Genomic DNA, 18,007 nt, shown 5'->3' with positions numbered 1-18,007 from the left:
CAAACCCAAAAACGTAAAAAAAGAACAGTAGAGAAATATCCCTCACGTAATGACATGACATTGCATTACATGTATAGAAGCCAAAAGTAAGTCTGGCACATGTGCCCCAGAAGATATGTGCTGATTCAAAGCACCACTATTTATAATACCAAAAATTGGAAACAACCTACATATAAGTCCCTGAACAGAATACTGGAGAAATAAGTTGTTGACCACTTACTAAATAGAATACTATAAAACAGCAAAAATTGGGACTTCCTTGGTGGTGCAGTGGTTAAGCATCCACCTGCCAATGCAGGGGACATGGGTTCGAGCCCTAGTCCAGGAAGCCTGCGCACCGCAACGAAGAGGAGCCCCTGCTCGCCACAACTAGAGAAAGCCCGCGCGCAGCAACGAAGACCCAACGCAGCCGAAAATAAATAAATAAATTTATTTATTTATAAAAATAAATAAATTCATTTATTTATTTATAAAAATAAATAAATAAAATTATTTATTTATAAAAATAAACAAATAAATAAAACAGCAAAAATTACTATAGCTTTACGCTTGGTCTTGGAATACTCCTGTGAAGACAACAGACAAGGTTGATTAAAGAAAGGCACAGAAGAAAACATAAAGTATGAAAACAACATATACAGAATCCAAAGTCATGCAAAACTATTCAATACATTTTTCTGTGGGATACAATTTTAGTCAAATTATAAAGAAAAGCAAGTAATTGACAAACATAAAATTCAAGACAGTGATGAGGGGAGCTGTGATGATCGGGATCACACAAAGGGTCGTAAGAAAAAAGGTGGAGTTCTATTTTTCTTTCTTTTTTACATCCAGGAGTCTTTTATTGGTCACTTATATGCCAGGTACCAACATTAACAACAACAACAAAAAACCCCACAAAGGTCAAGGTTTCCAGATAAAAGAGCCTATTATCCCTTAGCTTGTGTCTTCCCATAAAGTTTCCCTCCCAACTCTGTATATCCACAATCACAGATGAATGCAGCTTTACTGGTAACAGATCTTAGGAAAAAGGAACACTCTCAATCAAGAGGCAAGAAAGCCATTGCTAAATCTCTCCCAAATACAGAAATACCAGTCAGCAATCACTGTACCAACTGCCCAAGCTTCACATACAGCCTCCCTTTAAGCCTAAGATTGTGCCATTTTACAGGGGAGGAGGAAACAAGTTCTAAGAGAATTACACCTTGTTTGAAACTAGCCCACATGCTATATAGCAGACTACAAGCACTGTGAGGACAGCTTCATTCCTACTATTCCTCCCTTTATGACCACGAAGAGCAGTGTTCAGATCTAATGGGAAAGGGGAAGGGGTAGAGTACTACTTCTTCAGATTAGTGGTGGATACACAGATCCCGGATTGAGTAGTATTCTTTACACCTTCGAGATACGTTTTACAATATATCTCGTATATGTCATATTTTTAAAGTGGAAAAATATAACTACAATCAAATCTTTATAATAAAGAAAAATATGAGAGCGTGAGACAAAGCCCTGGACCCACTCCCACAACCTGCTGAATTCAGGCTCATTGCAAGATGAGTTGTCAAAAAGGAACCAGTGCAAAATGTAGTCAAAGGTATGACTATTAAAAGAGAAGAGCAAATGGCTGACTACACACATGCTGCAGCAAAGTGTGACCAGGAGGCAAAGGAAATCAGTCAGGAAATATTTCAGATTGAAGTATTCAAATTTAGTGAAGCTGATGAAGGAAAAATACAGAGAAGAGATGCAGATACAAAAGGAAGAAATAAAACTTCTGGAGAAGAAAAATTCAAAGGTTTGAAAATATTTCCTCAGGGAACAGGAAATGGGTAGGAGAAAACCTTCTGAGTAATAAAGCCTTCTGCAAGTTTGTGAGTCTTTAAACATGTGAATGTACTGCCTTAAGAAATAAAACAAACGAAAGTAAAAAGAGCTTTCTTCCAACCACGTCTACACCCTTAAAGGTGTCCCTACATGTTGGCGCAGACTTCTCATACCTCCGGGTCCTAGAATGTGGACCCGTCCAGGGCTCCCCAACATCCCTGCCCTAAAAAAGGGATTTTCCCCAAACTCGTCCCCTTCTGTCCCGCCCCCGTCCCACCCTTCACTTAGGGTTCCGAGTCTCCATGCTCCCGCTCTTCTGCACATCCGGCACCTCGGTCGTCCCTACCCCTGTGAGAACCTAGAAGAGGGTGAAACGCGAGGAACTCTGCAGTAGTACTAGAGGCAGTGGACGCTGTTTAATCATCACAACGGAAACCCCTGGGTGGGGCTTAAGAGGGGCGTGGTCAGGAGCTCGGCGGGCCGGAGTTTACAACTCCCGCACGTCGTGCGCACGCATCGCCTCCGGAAGCCCTTCGGCTCTCGGCGTGTTCTGCCCCCTGTCGGTCCTGTGCCCAAGCATCCGGGAACGACAGCCCCAGGAACCCGCGCCCCCGCCCCGCTTCCGGGTTCTCGCCAAACCCCACCTTCTTCTCCAGTAAGACGCGGCGCAATCCTACTTCCGAAAGCGAGCCGGAAGGACGCAAAGACCGCGCCGGGGCGGGGGTCTCCGAGGAGGGCGTCCGGGGGCAGGGCCACGAGGGCGCCATTGTGACGCGTCCGGAGCGGAGCCGGGGATTGGTCGCCAGGCGCAGGGCGGGGCCGGGGCTTGCAGAGCCGGGTGCTGCTGGGAAGGGAGGCGCGGGACCTGGGTGATCTCTGCTCGGGGGCAGGGTAGGGCTGGTGAGGCACGCCTGAGCTTCTAAAGCTACTGACGGGGAGAGTCCCCCAGACAGTGAGCCCAAAGGACGGCTGGATTGAAGACCAGCGTGGTAGAAGGAAGTGAGAGACATTTCCTGCTGAGAAGGAAGGAGGGAACCGGGAACAGCGGAGACCGATAATGGCGGCTCCAGAGGCAGAACTTGAGGAGCGGCCGCAGGCTGTGCTGTCATGTCTTGGGTCGCTGCTCCGCAGGGTCACGGGACCTCGCCTGGCTCCCTCGGCTTGTTCCTTCAGACCAGTGGTCCCCAACCTTTTTGGCACCAGGGACTGTGGAAGACAATTTAGGGGGGTTGGAGTTTCCGGTGGTAATGCGAGTGGTGGGGGGGGATGGTTCAGGCAGTAATTCCAGCGATGGTTCAGGCGGTAATGTGAGCGATGGGGAGCAGCAGATGAAGTTTCGTTGCCTGCCGCTCACCTCCTGCTGTGTGGCCGGGTTCCTAACAGGCTAGGGACTGGTAGCGGCCCCAGGGGGTTGGTGACCCCTGCTTCAGGTCCGCAGGGCTTTCGGTTCAGGCCTGGTCCTCAGAGACAAAGTGCTGGGGCAGAGGATGTCACCACTAAGATCTTCACTTCTGGAAGAAACACGCACGCCAGTTCAGTGTCATTTGAGTTCCTGCTACATCCAAACCAGCCGTGTTTCTGCTCTGAAAAAGACAGATCGAACTTTCCAGCCCTTGGCGACGAGTTATTTGTTAAGCACATGTACAGTGTCGAATTAGCAGTGTCAGGGACCAACTGTTGTCATATTCTGTAGCAAAAGCTGCTAAGCAATCTCCTTTTGCTTTCCATCTTAATTATGATCAGGTTCAGCTCTAAGAAGTAAAGGAGCCCCCAGAGCCACCGTTGGTAGCTGGCCTGAACGCCCTGATACACATAAGCGACGTCATGGAATTTTGATGTCAGATGAGGTCTCTGACGAGATGGAAGGTGAAGAAAATAAGACTAATCGTGCCTAAACAGATGGACACTGCAACCACAAAAAGATGACCAAACATCCCTTCCCTAGCTAACATGAGTGACTGTTGCTTCACTAATGACCACTCTAGCCCTGCTCCATTTTTCTTGCTTTCCAGATAAAAACTATTAAGCGAATCACTGAATTGCCCCGCTTTCTGACAGCACCAGAGCAGACCCCTGCTTCCTTGGGCCTGCCCCAAAATCACCTAACACAAGCCCAAGCACTATAATAAGCCCTCTTTAACACCCCTTTCCTGAGATGCATGGTTGCCCATAGTATCAGGTCTCCCTCACTATAGCAGTTAATAACCCTTCATTGTTTGACCAGAACTGTGTTTCGGTAGTCTTTGGTGGGCATCACCAGTATGAATAAACTTACATTTATGAATTATACATAACCATACAAAACTTTAGAGCCTATACTCTAACGAGAAATCAAAACAAAACATTAATGTGAATGGTAAAATGGGGCAAGATCTTGGTATATGAAAGGCTTGTATGCTAAATGCCATGTGGGATTGTGGTTTGGATTCTAGAACGGTAGAAGGACATAAACGGTAAAATCAGACTAAAGTCTATAGTTTAATTAAGAGTATTATACCAATGTGAATTTCTTAGTCTTGACAAATGTGCCATGGTTATATAGACATTAAATACAGGAAAAAAAGTAAAGGGTATAGAGGAGCTCCCTGTACTATCTTTGCAAATTATCTGTAGACTTAAAATTATTCCAAAATAAAAATTTTATTTAAAAAAAGCTTATGCCCAGGGACTTCCCTGGTGGTCCAGTGGTTAAGAATCCGCCTTCCAATACAGGGGACACAGGTTTGATCCCTGGTCGGGGAACTAAGATCTCACAAGCTGTGAGGCAGCTAAGCCTGTGCACTCTGGAGCCTTCACGCCACAATGAAGAGCCCACGTGCCACAACTAAGACCCGATGCAGCCAAATAAATTAATTTTTTAAAAAAAGAACCATTAAAAAAAAAAAAAGCTTATACCCAATTTACCCTCTAGGGAGAAAGCTTATTTTTGCTTTGAACTGGAGTGATGGTTATTGTATCTAGAGTGACCCCAGTATGAGCAACAGAAATGAGAAGAGGTGTAGTCAAGAGCAGCAGCTCTAGTCACAGCAGCTCTTCTGCCTCAATTCCAGCTTCTGGATCTTCCCTACCTGACATTTCAGGGTTCCTTCCTGGGGCCCCATAGTCCCCCCCCTCCCTGCCCCTCAACCCCTCTGGGATTGTAGCCACAGTCACTGAAAGTGACCACACCTGGTCTAGGTCCTGCTCCACTATTTTGTCATCACATAGACAAAAGTAAGATTCCTGACTGCTTTCAGAGTGGAAATAAGCTGTAAGTGGGTAAGAATCACAAAGATACAGGAGGAGAAGTTGTGTCAAGGAATCACTGTCAAGTCGAAGGAGAAGAAATGAAAATGCCTCTTTCAACTCTGCAAACACATGGACACATCTCCTGAGCTTTCTGTGGTGTGGTATTGTCACATAGCCCCCAGCCATGACGCAGGCACAGGAGTTAATTGATACTGTAATGGAAGGCATCAGGCTATGATACACCAACAAAACAGAGAAAATAGGATACTCAAGCCTGGACCCCAGATAGCCACTGAGGGACTAAGTATAATAGCCCAGCATTTCACAGTAACAGTGGATAGAAATTTTCATTCAGGTAATCCTGTAGTAAAAGAAAGATGCATGTAGATATCAAGGGCAGAAGGGAGATTGAAAAGGGCTTGCTTGGGGACTTCCCTGGTGGTGCAGTGGTTAAGAATCCGCCTACGAATGCAGGGTACACGGGATCGAGCCCTGGTGCGGGCGGAGCAACTAAGTCCGTGCGCCACGACTACTGAGCCCGCCTGCCACAACTACTGAAGCCCACATGCCTAGAGCCCATGCGCCACAACAAGAGAAGCCACTGCAATGAGGAGCCCGCTCAGCGCAACGAAGAGTAGCCCCCGCTCAGCGCAACGAAGAGTAGCCCCCGCTCGCCGCAACTAAGGAAAGCCCGCGCGCAGCAACGAAGACCCAACGCAGCCATAAGTAAATAAATAAATTAATTAATTTTTTAAAAAAAGAAAAAAAGGGCTTGCTTGACTTACAACAATTTGGACTGCAGAAGGAGCTTGTCTTCCAGAATCTGATGGCTTTCATTATGTGGTACGAGTGGTAGTAGCTACCTCTATAGCAGTGCTGTCCAATAGAAATATAATGTGAACTGCAAATGTATTTAATTTTTTTTCTAGTAGCCACATTTACAAAGTAAAAGCACAGGTAATATTAATTTTAATAGTTTTATTTGGATCAACATATCCAAAATATCATCTCGTATGTAGTCAATATATAACATTATAAATGAGACATTTTATGTTCTTTTTTTCTTCTTTGAAGCCTGGTGTGTTTTCCACTTACAGCACATCTCCATATATTTTTTAAGTCAGGAATTTTAATTTGTATTGGGAATACTTAATGTATATTTAGATTTCATAAAATTTACAGTTGAAAAAGCAGTTTCCTATATCCTTGTTGTTCCAAACATACTTAAAAGTTTTTCCATAACTGAATTATGAGTTTTAAATTTACATTAAGGCAAGGATGTGGAGAAATTGGAACTCTGTGTGTTGCTGATAGGAATGTAAAATGGTGCAGCTGCTGTGGAAAACAGTATGATAACTCCTCAAAAATTTAAAAAGAATTACCATATGATCCAGCAGTTCTGTTTTCTGGATATGTAACCGAAAGAATTGAAGGCACGGTCTCAAGAGATATTTGTACACCAATGTTCGTAGCAGCATTATTTACAATAGTCAAAAGTTGGAAGCAACCCAAGTGTCCATTGCCAGATGAATGAGTAAACAAAATGTGGTGTATACAGACAAGGGAATATTATTCAGCCTTTTTACAAAGGGAGGAAATTCTGGGACATGAATTTGAGGACCTTATGCTACGTGAAATAAGCCAGTCACAAAAAGACAAGTATTGTATGATTCCACTTACATGAAGTATCAAAAGTAGTCAGATTCATAGAGCCAGAAATTGGAATGGTGATGCTGCCAGACACTGGGGGGAGGCAGGAAATGGGAAGTTGTTAATAAGCAGAGAGTTTCAGGTTTTCAAGATAAAAATAAACTATGGAGATTGGTTGCACAATACCAAATGTACTTAACACTACTGAACTTAGAAATGGTTAAGATGGTAAATGTTATGTTGTGTACTTGACAAAATAAAAAGTCAGGTCCTCAGTCATACTAGCCACATTTCCAGTGTTCAACAAGCCTATGTGGCTAAATGGCCCCCTTATCACACAGTGCAGCTTTAGATGAAGGGAAAAGAGAACCAGAAATCCTACTATCTTCAGCTACCACTCTGAAAGGGCTGCCCTGGGGCTCCATCTCTGCTCTAAGCCACTGCCTTTCTCCACTCCACATGGAGGGTTAGAACCTGTTATTTAAGTCTTAAGTGTGGTACTCATACTAATCACTTCAGAAAAAAAGCTTCCGTTTCCTTGAGGCAGTTTCACTTGTATACAGAAGGAAGTGTAGCCTTCTGAGGTGCTAGCCATCCACTGTAACCCTGTGGGTGTAGTATTTCTCAGAAGGAAGGCACCGGAGACTTCCTTAACTCCATTTGTCACCCCCGTGAACTTTTATCCCACAGTGGATTATTTCACACTGAATTTACTGTGATCCAACGTCTGAAATTTAAAAGCAGCTTTTATAAAGTTGTCTCATTTGTGAAGAGCACAGACATTCGAAATCTTAGGGTGAAGGCGTGACAGGAAGCATTATCAAGGTTTGCTCTTGACTTTCCCTCTAGAGCCTAAGTGTGGTTGGCTTTTATGTACAGTTTTCAGTACAATTTAGGGTTGCTCACAGGTGCTTGATAATATAGTTTAGACAAGGATTGATTGGAGCTGTATTGTTTTTGTAGTAATCTTTGTATTTGATTACTACGTGATTTAATCAAATTTTCTATTCTCAGAGTCTTTAGTTACATGGGACTCCTGAGAATTTTTATTCATTTTTTTTCCTTGGCTGCGCCACACGGCTTGTGAGATCTTAGTTCCCGGACCAGGGATCGAACCCGGGCCCTCGGCAGTGAAAGCATGGAGTCCTAACCACTGGACTGCCAGGGAACTCCCGAGAATTTTTATTCTTAAGAATAAAAATCCCTGAGCTTTATGGTACACTCTCTAAACGCAGGAACAGAACAATTTAATTCTCTTTATCTTCTGTGCACTTTCCCCAGCTTTGCCCCTATGGCTGATGCACTAACAGTGACCTGGAGGTGGGGGTGGTCTGAGCAGTTTGTTTTCTACTACCATGTGGATCCCTTCAAACCCATGAGTGGGAGTTTCAAGGACCGGGTGGTCTGGGATGGGAACCCCGAGCCGGTATGATGTCTCCATTATACTCTGGAATCTGCAGTTTGATGACAGTGGGACATAAACCTGCCAGGTGAAGAACCCATCTGACGTTGATGGACTGATAGGGGAGATCTGGCTCAGCATCGTGCACACTGTACATGTCTCTGAGATCCACTTCCTTGCTCTGGCCATCGGCTCAGCTTGTGCACTGACGGTCAGAATAGTAATTGTGGCGGTCCTCTTCCAGCATTTCTGGAAAAAGTGGTGGGCTGAAAGAGCTCATAAAGTGGTGGAGATAAAATCAAAAGAAAAAGAAAAGCTCAACCAAGAAAAATAGTCCCCGTTTGGAAGACACAGACCAACATTCTTAGATGGAAGTTGAAGATTTCCAAGAACCAGAACCCTAAAATAAGATGAAGTTAATGGAAGCTTTTCTTTGGCTTTCCAGTTGTGACCTGTCTTCCAACCAGCTCTGCAGTATAAAACCACCTAGACAAGCAATGTTCCTCTGGCGCCAGCATAGGGCACTTCTTGAGCAGATATCACCAGACTCGCACACAGCCCTGTTACTAAGGTTTTATTTAATTTCCAAGTGCAAATATTTTTCAAATGCTCATTAGCTTTTGTATACTAAGAAGCTAACTTTTGGTCCTTAAACACTCCTTGTGGATTTTGACTTGTATACACATATATTGGCATCAAATGGGATAAAAGCCAACTTGTCTGTCATAATCCTTAGAGCAGCATTCTTGCTGCTAAAGTTAACATGTTTACTCTTTCCTTCTCACACTCTCAATTAAAAGGTAAGCTAATTCTCCCCCCACCAAAAAAAAAGTGTATTGGGAAATTAAAACAATACTAAAATGATATTTATTTTGTATTCTATAGCTTATTAGAAAACTTGAGCATTAACGTGGGGTTTTTTTAACATCTTTATTGTAGCTTTACAATGTTGTGTTAGTTTCTGCTGTATAACAAAGTGAATCAGCTATATGCATACCTATATCCCCATATCCCCTCCCTCTTGCGTCTCCCTCCCACCCTCCCTATCCTACCCCTCTAGGTGGTCACAAAGCACCAAGCTGATCTCCCTGTGCTATGCAGCTGCTTCCCACTAGCTAGCTATTTCACATTTGCTAGTGTATATATGTCAATGCTACTCTCTCACTTCATCCCAGCTTACCCTTCCCCCTCCCCCTGTCCTCAAGTCCATTCTCTGCATCTGCGTTAAAGTGGGGTTTTCTTTAACTTTTTTTTTTTGGGGGGGGGCACTCCGTGTGGCATGCGGGATCTTAGTTCCCCGACCAGGAATCAAACCGTGCCCCCTGCGGTGGAAGCTCGGAGTCCTAACCACTGGACCACCAGGGAATTCCCTAAAGTGTTTTATTTGTAAAAACTTCCCAAGAGTAGTCTGAAGAATGCTTGCTTCTTCTTTTCATTGTATAACTTACAATAATAATGCTTTGGTGAACTGTCACACTCCTTTATAAATTTGGATCAGCCTGCAGCATTGTATCCTTTCCACTTTTTAAAAATTTATTTATTTATTTATTATTTATTTTTGTCTGTATTGGGTCTTTGTTGCTGTGAACGGGCTTTCTTTAGTTGCGGCGAGTAGGGGCTACTCTTCGTTGCGGTGCGCGGGCTTCTCATTGCGGTGGCTTCTCTCATTGCAGAGCACAGCTCTAGGTGAGCAGGCTCAGTAGTTGTGGCTCGTGGGCTGTAGAGTGCAGGCTCAGTAGTTGCGGCACACGGGCTTACTTGCTCCATGGCATGTGGGATCTTCCCAGACCAGGGCTCGAACCCCTGTCCCCTGCATTGGCAGGCAGATTCTTAACCTCTGCGCCACCAGGGAAGTCCCTATCCTTTCCACTTTTTAAAAAATTTATTTTATTCAAGTACATTTGATTTACAATGTTGTGTATCCTTTCCACTTTTTATGTCATGAAATATCTCCAAGAATCCCTTAATGTGAAGGTTTTTTTGCCAGCATCACATCCTCTAGGACACCTTCATCCTTTTCGTTACACTTTCCTCATTTCTGTTATCAGTTCCCCTTCAACAAGTTCCTCTGGCTGCGGATCTAGTCTCCTGAAGAGCGGCAGTGTCAACATTCCCCCATTCAGCTAGTTCTTCTGTAACTCCATTTATACTCAATTCCAGTTTCACTCCCAGCATTATCACTTTTCATTTATTTGCTGCATTTTCATCTTTGTTGGTCAGTTCCCTCTTTTTTAAAAAAATTATACTATTCTCTTTATTCTTCTGTATTTTTGAAATTTTCCATAATAAAACAAGTTTTTTTAATGAGTTTTGTTTTGATATTATTGTATTATAAAACATCAAAAAATCTCCTTTTTTAAAATAAATTTATTTTATTTATTTATTTTTGGCTGTGTTGGGTCTTCATTGCTGTGCGCAGGCTTTCTCTAGTTGCAGTGAGCAGAGGCTACTCTTCGTTGCAGTGCACGGGCTTCTCATTGCAGTGCCTTCTCTTGTTGCAGAGCATGGGCTCTAGATGCGTGGGCTTCAGTAGTTGTGGCACGTGGGCTCAGTAGTTGTGGCTCATGGGCTCTAGAGCGCAGAGTTCAGTAGTTGTGGCACACGGGCTTAGTTGCTCCGTGGCATGTGGGATCTTCCCGGACCAGGGCTCAAACCCATGTCCCTTACACTGGCAGGCAGATTCTTAACCACTGCACCACCAGGGAAGCCCCTTTCCTTTTTTTTTTTTTTTTTTTTAAATTTATTTATTTTATTTATTTTAGGCTGCATTGGGGCTTTGTTGCTGAGCGTGGGCTTTCTCTAGTTGTGGCGAGTGGGGGCTACTCTTCGTTGTGGTGCATGAGCTTCTCATTGCTGTGGCTTCCCTTGTTGCAGAGCATGGGCTCTAGGCACGTGGGCTTCAGTAGTTGTGGCTTGTGGGCTCTAGAGCGCAGGCTCAGCAGTTGTGGCACACGGGCCTAGTTGCTCCGCGGCATGTGGGATCTCCCCGGACCAGGACTCGAACCCGTGTTCTCTGCATTGGCAGGAGGATTCTTAACCGCTGTGCCACCAGGGAAGCCCCCCTTTCCTATTTTTAAAATATTTATTTTGGTTGCGCTGGGTCTTAGTTGCAGCAGGCAGCCTCCTTAGTTGTGGCATGTGGGCTCCTTAGAATTGTGGCATGCAAACTCTTAGTTACAGCATGCATGTGGGATCTAGTTCCCTGACCGGGGATCAAACCTGGATCCCCTGCATTGGGAGTGCAGAGTCAACCACTGCACATCAGGGAAGTTCCCCTGCAAAAAATCTCCTTTTTTTTAATGAAGGCTTCCTGGCAGAAGAATATAATCTTCTGATAGACCATTAACTGGTACATTAAGCTAAATCTTACACAGTAACTTAGAAACTGATAAAAATAATTTTTTAAATATTGTACAGATTACTGAATATTTCTATATCAATAAAAGACCACTAAAAGTTGGGATTTTAAGCCAAAAGCAAATCAAAGGATCATGGATTGTCAGTGAAATTTGTTGTAGCCAATATGCTTGTTCCCTAATTTTATGTACAGGCATACCTCGTTTTACTGCACTTCACTTTATTGTGCTTCGTAGATATAGAGGGTTTTTTTTTTTACAAATTGAAGGTTTATGGCAACTCTGCATTGAGCAAGTCTATTGGCACCATTTTTCTGACAGCATGTGCTCATTTTGTGTCTCTATGTCACATTTCGGTAATTCTCACAATATTTCAAACCTTCCACCAGCAAAAGGATTATGACTCGCTGAAGGCTCAGATGATGGTTAACATTCTTTTACAATAAAGTGTTTTTTAATTAAGGTATGTACATTGTTTTTTAGACATAATGCCATTGTACACCGAACATACTACAGTATAGTGTAAACATAGCTTTTATATGCACTGGGAAATCAAAATTTATGTAACTTGTTTTATTGCAATATTCTCATTCTTACGGTGGTCTAGAACCAAACACAAAATATATCTAAGGTATGCCTATGGGGTTTCTACTTCTCCAGAGGAATTTATCCATGCACAGTAGGTGATGTTTGCAATCACACAAATGCTGGGTAATTAAGATTTAAGCGATTATCCAAAACTACTCTGGCCAATGAGTCAAGTAATTGTTGTTGGACTGCTATTGCCTTATTGGTAGAATCAGCAAGTTTTCCCAATTCCAGAGAGACTTCTTTTTTCTTTCTTTCTTTTTTTTTTTGGCCACGCTGTGCAGCATGTGGGATCTTAGTTCCCTTAACTACTGAACTGCCAGGGAAGTTCCTCCAGAGAGATTTCTAATCATTTGTTCATTGGCATGAATAAGTGCCCTTCCAATGAAAGCAAATCTAGAGTCATGTATACCTCCTGGGAATTCCCATTTAAGGTGGCAATGAAGGTTTAATGGAGAAGATGAATGACAGGAACAATGGGAGGCTTCAGATTTATTATGAGTGTCCAAGGGGACAGTTAGAAATCCTAGTAACTAGCATTGGCCTCCAATCTGCCAACTGCCTAAACATTCATAAGCCCATCAGGAGGCCCGTTTGTTACAAAGATAAGATCAGGTGGTGCATGTAAGACTCCTGCTAGGGTTTGATTATTAATAGTGCCATTAATTGGGATTATTCTATTGGCCCTTTCAGTAGGTCAGTGGTGTTTGGTGAACAGTTAGGGAGAAACCATCATGTTCTGTGGACTTTGTTCTCAAAGGCCATACAGAAGGGAGTTGTTTTGCCATGGCAAGCAGACCTAACCTAGTGGTGAGAATTGTACAGGTGGAATAGGTATGGTTAGCTGCATTGAGAGTTATGACACGGAAGAGGTCAAAGCAAAGTACAGGAAAATCTGGTTGTAGAAGTTCTGACCTGATGAAAAATATCCAAAGGGGTGTGGCTATAGTTAGTTGTCACAGTGGAGATGAAGACTAAAGGGTCATGGCTGTCATGGACAGATTGGGTTTTCTGATGACAGATCCAACAATCAGAAGGGTCCAAATTCCTTTGGACCATGACCCTTTGAGGGCAGCATTTTTTTTTTTTTTTTTTTTTGGCCACGCTGTGCAGCATTCAGGATCTTAGTTCCCCGACCAGGAATCGAACCCAAGCCCCCTGCATTGGAAGCGCAGAGCCTTAACCACTGAACCGCCAGGGAAGTTCCAAAAGGGTAGTTTTTTTTTTTTTTGTGGAAATATCAACAAGGTGATTTCCTTTAGCTTCTAAAGAAGCGTAGCATGCCTCAGAACCTTGATAATAGACAAAGCAGCAGGTAAGAATATGGCTTCTAATAATTCCTGAACATAAAGGCTGTTTTTAATTTGATCTCTGCTGGAAGTAAGGAAGCCATGTTGTTTCTATAACGTTCCCAAATCGTGAGCCACGCCAAAGGCATAGCTACTGTCAGTGTAAATGTTGGCAGTTTTGCCCTTGACTAAGATACAGGCCCATGTGAGTGCACATAGTTTGGCTTATTGGGCCAAAGTAGTCAAAGGCAAAGGTGTCACTTCAGTTACTTAAAGAAGAGTTGACATTGCATATCCAGCATGATAGTTACCATGTTCATCTTTTAAATAAGAACCATCAGTGAACCATGAGAGGTCAACATTATCTAAGGGCATTTCCTATAAGCAGTCACGGTGTGTGTGGGGGGGTGTGTCATCTGTAAAAGAGGGGAGAAGAGTAGCAGGGTTAAGGTTATTAGAGTAGGAAAAGTGATTTAAGGGGCAGTTAACAGGAGAATTTCATAGGAAGTGAGATGGCTTACTGAAAAATGTTGATTATGATGAGGGTTAAGAGCTTCAACAGCATGTGGCACAAAGATGGTTAGAGAGGATCCCATGACTATTTCTTCAGTCTTTACAAAGAGGGCAGTAGCAGGTACAGCTCTGAGGTGGAGATTAGGAGGTATCCCCATGTTCCAGGCTCTAGCTGTTGGCTGTAATACCCTATGGGTCAGTGGTGACCCCATACTTTTGGGTGAGTACCCCATGGGCATTCCCTTCTTTTTTCATACACAAAAAGGAAGAGAAGAAGTTGATAATTGGGGTGTCCAAGGACAGGGGAAGGTATTAAATTTTCCTTTAAGATTTGGAAAGTCCTGTCACCTGAATCTTCCCAGGTGATAAGAGTCCGGTTTAGTAGTTTTTAACAAGGAATATAAAGGTTGGGCTGTAAGGGAAATTTGGGGGAATCCAGTTGAGAAAATAGCCTGCCAATCCAAGAAAACATTGCAGTTTGCATTTGATCTGGGGCTTTGGGAAGTTCAAGATTCCATGAAGTCTGTCTGGATCTAGATGCAGTCCTTGTTCTGAGAATAGATGTCCTAAATATCAAACTTGAATTTGAACAAATTGTAATTTTTTCTTTAGAGACTTTACGTCCCTTTTTGGCTAGGAGTTTCAGCAAATGGGTGTTTTCCTCTTGTGAGGAGGCATAGGAGGGGGAGCAGAGAAGTAAGTCATCCACACATTCTATTAAAGTGGAGCCTCCAGAGAACTTGATATCATCTAGATCAGCCTTTTTTTTGTTTTTTTGTTTGGCTGTGTTGGGTCTTCATTGCTGCGCGCGGGCTTTCTCTAGTTGCAACGAGCGGGGGCTACTCTTCATTGCAGTGGGCAGGCTTCTCCTTGCAGTGGCTTCCCTTGCTGTGGAACACGGGCCCTAGGTGTGCAGGCTTCAGCAGTTGTGGCTCGCGGGCTGTAGAGCGTAGGCTCAGTAGTTGTGGCGTACGGGCTTAGTTGCTCCGCGGCATGCGGAATCTTCCCGGACCAGGGCTTGAACCCGTGTCCCGTGCATTGGCAGGCGGATTCTTAACCACTGAGCCACCAGGGAAGTCCCAGATCAGCATTTAAATTTTGTGAGGGGAATTCCCCGGTGGTCCAGTGATTAGCACTCTGCGCTTCCACTGCAGGGGGCACGGGTTCCATCCCTGATGGGGGAACTAAGATCCCGCAAGCTGCCTGGTGTGGCAAAAAAATAAATAAATAAATGATGTTTGTGAGAAATAAGAAGGGCTTTCAGTGAAACCCTGGGGCATTCCTATAAAGGTATATTGCTGGCCTTCCCAAGTAAAGACAGAAAGATACTATATTGACTTATGTACTGGGATACTTTAAAAAGGCACTACAGAAATTAAATCACACCAAAAAATTTGCTCTCAGTAGGGATGGAGCCTAATGAAGCGTAAGAGTTGGGGCAACAGGGTGTTGAGGGATGACAACACTGTTTATGGCTCGCAGGTCCTAGACAAGCCTCCATCCACAACTATTTGGTTCCTTCACAGGTAAAATGCGAGTGTTGCACTGACTGGTGCAGGGGGTAATGAGGCCCTGGGCCTTATGTTATTGGCTTAATGCCTTGAAGGGCCTCTTTATTTTTGGGTATTGATTAATCCCGTGGAGAAGTTTTGAGGGACTTATTTGGATCTTAATAGGAGGTGCATATGGGTACTGCAAATATCAGTTGAGGATTTTGCCCATAAGGAGAGTGGTAGCTGACTGAATAGGGACAAATGGTTAGTGTTTTTGGAATTAGCTCCAGTGTCAGAGATGGAGAAAAAAAAAAGCTGTTGAAGGGCCATTTGATTCACCTAATTGGCTATTTTGATTGCTGCTCTCAAATTCTAGAATTGTTTCTCCCTTTTGGGAGAAAGAAATTCCAGCATGTTATTTTTCTAAGATATCTTGGGTCAATAAATAAATAGAGGTGGAGGGACAAAGGAAAAAATGGTGAGTATCTCTTAGAGGACCTAAGCAAAAGGGAATAGTTTTAGAGAAAAAAACCCGTTGAGGTTTGTTAGAGACCCCCACTATTTGAAGCATTTTAGTACTCGGAGGCAGGGGCTTTTTAATGGTAGTGGGGCTGAGCACCAAGAGTGTAGCTCTGGTGCAAAAAGGACAGAAAGAGATTCGTTCCCAATCTAAAGAGTAGTTTCTTCGAGTCAATGAAGAGAAAGAACTGAGGAAATCCCCTGTAGTTCCTCAGAGTCCTTGGGTATGAGGAGAACATTGGTAAGGCTGGTTAGAGGATTGAAGGTGCTTGGGGTACTGAAACTTGTAGCAGTAATTTTTCCAGTGTCCTAGCTTTTAGAAATTATGATGGAGACCAGAAGGGTTTTGGTTTTGTTTAGAGGCCTCCGATTTTGGAATTGAAGATTAAGGATTTTAGTAGTCTTCCTTTAAGTTGAATCATCTAGGGTTTGGGTGAGTTGGTTTTCTAAACTAACTAAATCTATAGTGGACATAATTTCCCATTATATCCTGCTCCTTTTAACTAGAAGAGAAAGATATCAGTTCAGCCTGTTAAATGAACATAGATTTAAAGGCAACTCAAGTAGATTCAGCATCCAAAGGAAGACCAGAATTTTCTTTAAAGACGATTTGGAGCTGGCTGTAATAATCATGCATGAGCTCATTGGGCTTGTGGATACAAGCTTGAATCTTATTCTGATCAGCTGGTTTTGGGAAAGTCCTAAGAATTGCCAAATGGTGTCACTCGGTGATTCCATGAGCCTGATAATAAGGCAACAGGGGTTTCTTTGTCCCCAGGTTGTAATTCTAAAGATTTCTCAGGATCATCTCAATTGGCAGTTTTCATTCAGTGTGCGCCTGGCCTTTACTGATAAGGATATGAATTAGTTGATGTAAGTCAGAGAAGCCCAGTTGATATGTTTGAATGACTATATTAAATTCCTCAGCAAATCTCTGGGGATCCTCAGTTACTTCGGGAAAATCTTTGACTATGGCTCATAGTTCAGCTTTAGTACAGTGAACATAAGAAATTAGAGACAGCATTTTTTTAATTAAAGCATTTTTTAAATTAATTTTTATTGGAGTATGGTTGCTTTAGAATGTTGTGTTAGTACAGGCTTAGCATTTGGATCCTCAGAGGGTCTGATTTAAGAGGCGCAGATTTTAATAGGTTCAGGAGAGGAGGAGACATGGAGAGGTTCAGAGAAAAAGGAAAGTTCAGTGATGGGATTAGGATGAGGAAGTGGAGTGTATAGAGGAGTTCGGGACAGTACAGAAGGGAAAGAGGAAGCTGGCTCTAGAGACAAAGAGGATGGGGGAAGGGGGGAAAGAGGCCTCAGAAGATTTTTATGGTCCTCTTTCAATTGTTTTTTCACCTTGGTTAATTTAGAAATGGTATTTTGTAAAGAGGCAATTTTAGAATCTTGGATACATTTGGAAGCCTCCAGGTACCAATTAAAATATGCATCCCATTCAATCGGTTTAATTTTAGAGCCACAGTCTTCTAATTTCATTCTGAGAAAAACAAGTTTGGGGAGGTCAGAAGTTTCTCTTAATGGCCATTGGAGTGCTAAATTATCTGTGGTTAAGTTGATCCATTTAGTTAAGAATGCATGAGGAGGGCCCATAGTTTTGTTTTTGTTTTTTAATTAATTTATTTTATTTATTTATTTTTGGCTGTGTTGGGTCTTGGTTGCTGCGTGCGGGCTTTCCTCTAGTTGCAGAGAGTGGGAACTACTCTTCGTTGTGGTGCGTGGTCTTCTCATTGCGGTGCCTTCTCGCGGAGCACAGGCTCTAGGTACGCGGGCTTCAGTATTTGTGGCTCTCGGGCTCAGTCGTTGTGGCTTGCGGGCTCTGGAGTGCAGGCTCAGTAGTTGTGGCGCACCGGCTTACTTGCTCCACGGCATGTGGGATCTTCCCGGACCAGGGCTCGAACCCGTGTCCCCTGCATTGGCAGGCGGATTCTTAACCACTGCGCCACCAGGGAAGTCCCCCTGGTTCCTTTATAGCACCCGATGTGGGCTGCCTCTTGGGATACCCTGACAAGGGCAAGAGTTTAGGTAGTTTTAATGCTTCCTGATATGAAGCTGTCTGATGCAGGAAAGTTTTGGTTTCTCTTTCACTATACAGAAGAGGAATAAGTCCCATCCTTTCCTTCTCTC

The 18,007-nt window shown here is 43.3% G+C and overlaps 1 non-coding gene and 1 pseudogene across 1 annotated transcript; one reads left to right on the top strand and one right to left on the bottom strand.

Annotated features, from left to right (window-relative positions):
• Positions 1-1,203: 1,203 nt before the first annotated feature.
• LOC132351373 (small nucleolar RNA SNORA61) lies at positions 1,204-1,332 on the bottom strand. Its single transcript, XR_009498309.1, has one exon. It is a non-coding gene; the product is annotated as a small nucleolar RNA SNORA61 (small nucleolar RNA).
• A 1,552-nt stretch (positions 1,333-2,884) lies between these two features.
• On the top strand, positions 2,885-8,441 carry LOC132350480 (myelin protein zero-like protein 2; annotated as a pseudogene).
• Positions 8,442-18,007: the final 9,566 nt, after the last annotated feature.

This window comes from Balaenoptera ricei, chromosome 16 (genome assembly GCF_028023285.1).
Source record: "Balaenoptera ricei isolate mBalRic1 chromosome 16, mBalRic1.hap2, whole genome shotgun sequence".
Taxonomy (NCBI): domain Eukaryota; kingdom Metazoa; phylum Chordata; class Mammalia; order Artiodactyla; family Balaenopteridae; genus Balaenoptera; species Balaenoptera ricei.
The sequence above is the reverse complement of the archived record's forward strand: the minus strand, read 5'-3'. Positions and strand labels throughout refer to the sequence as shown.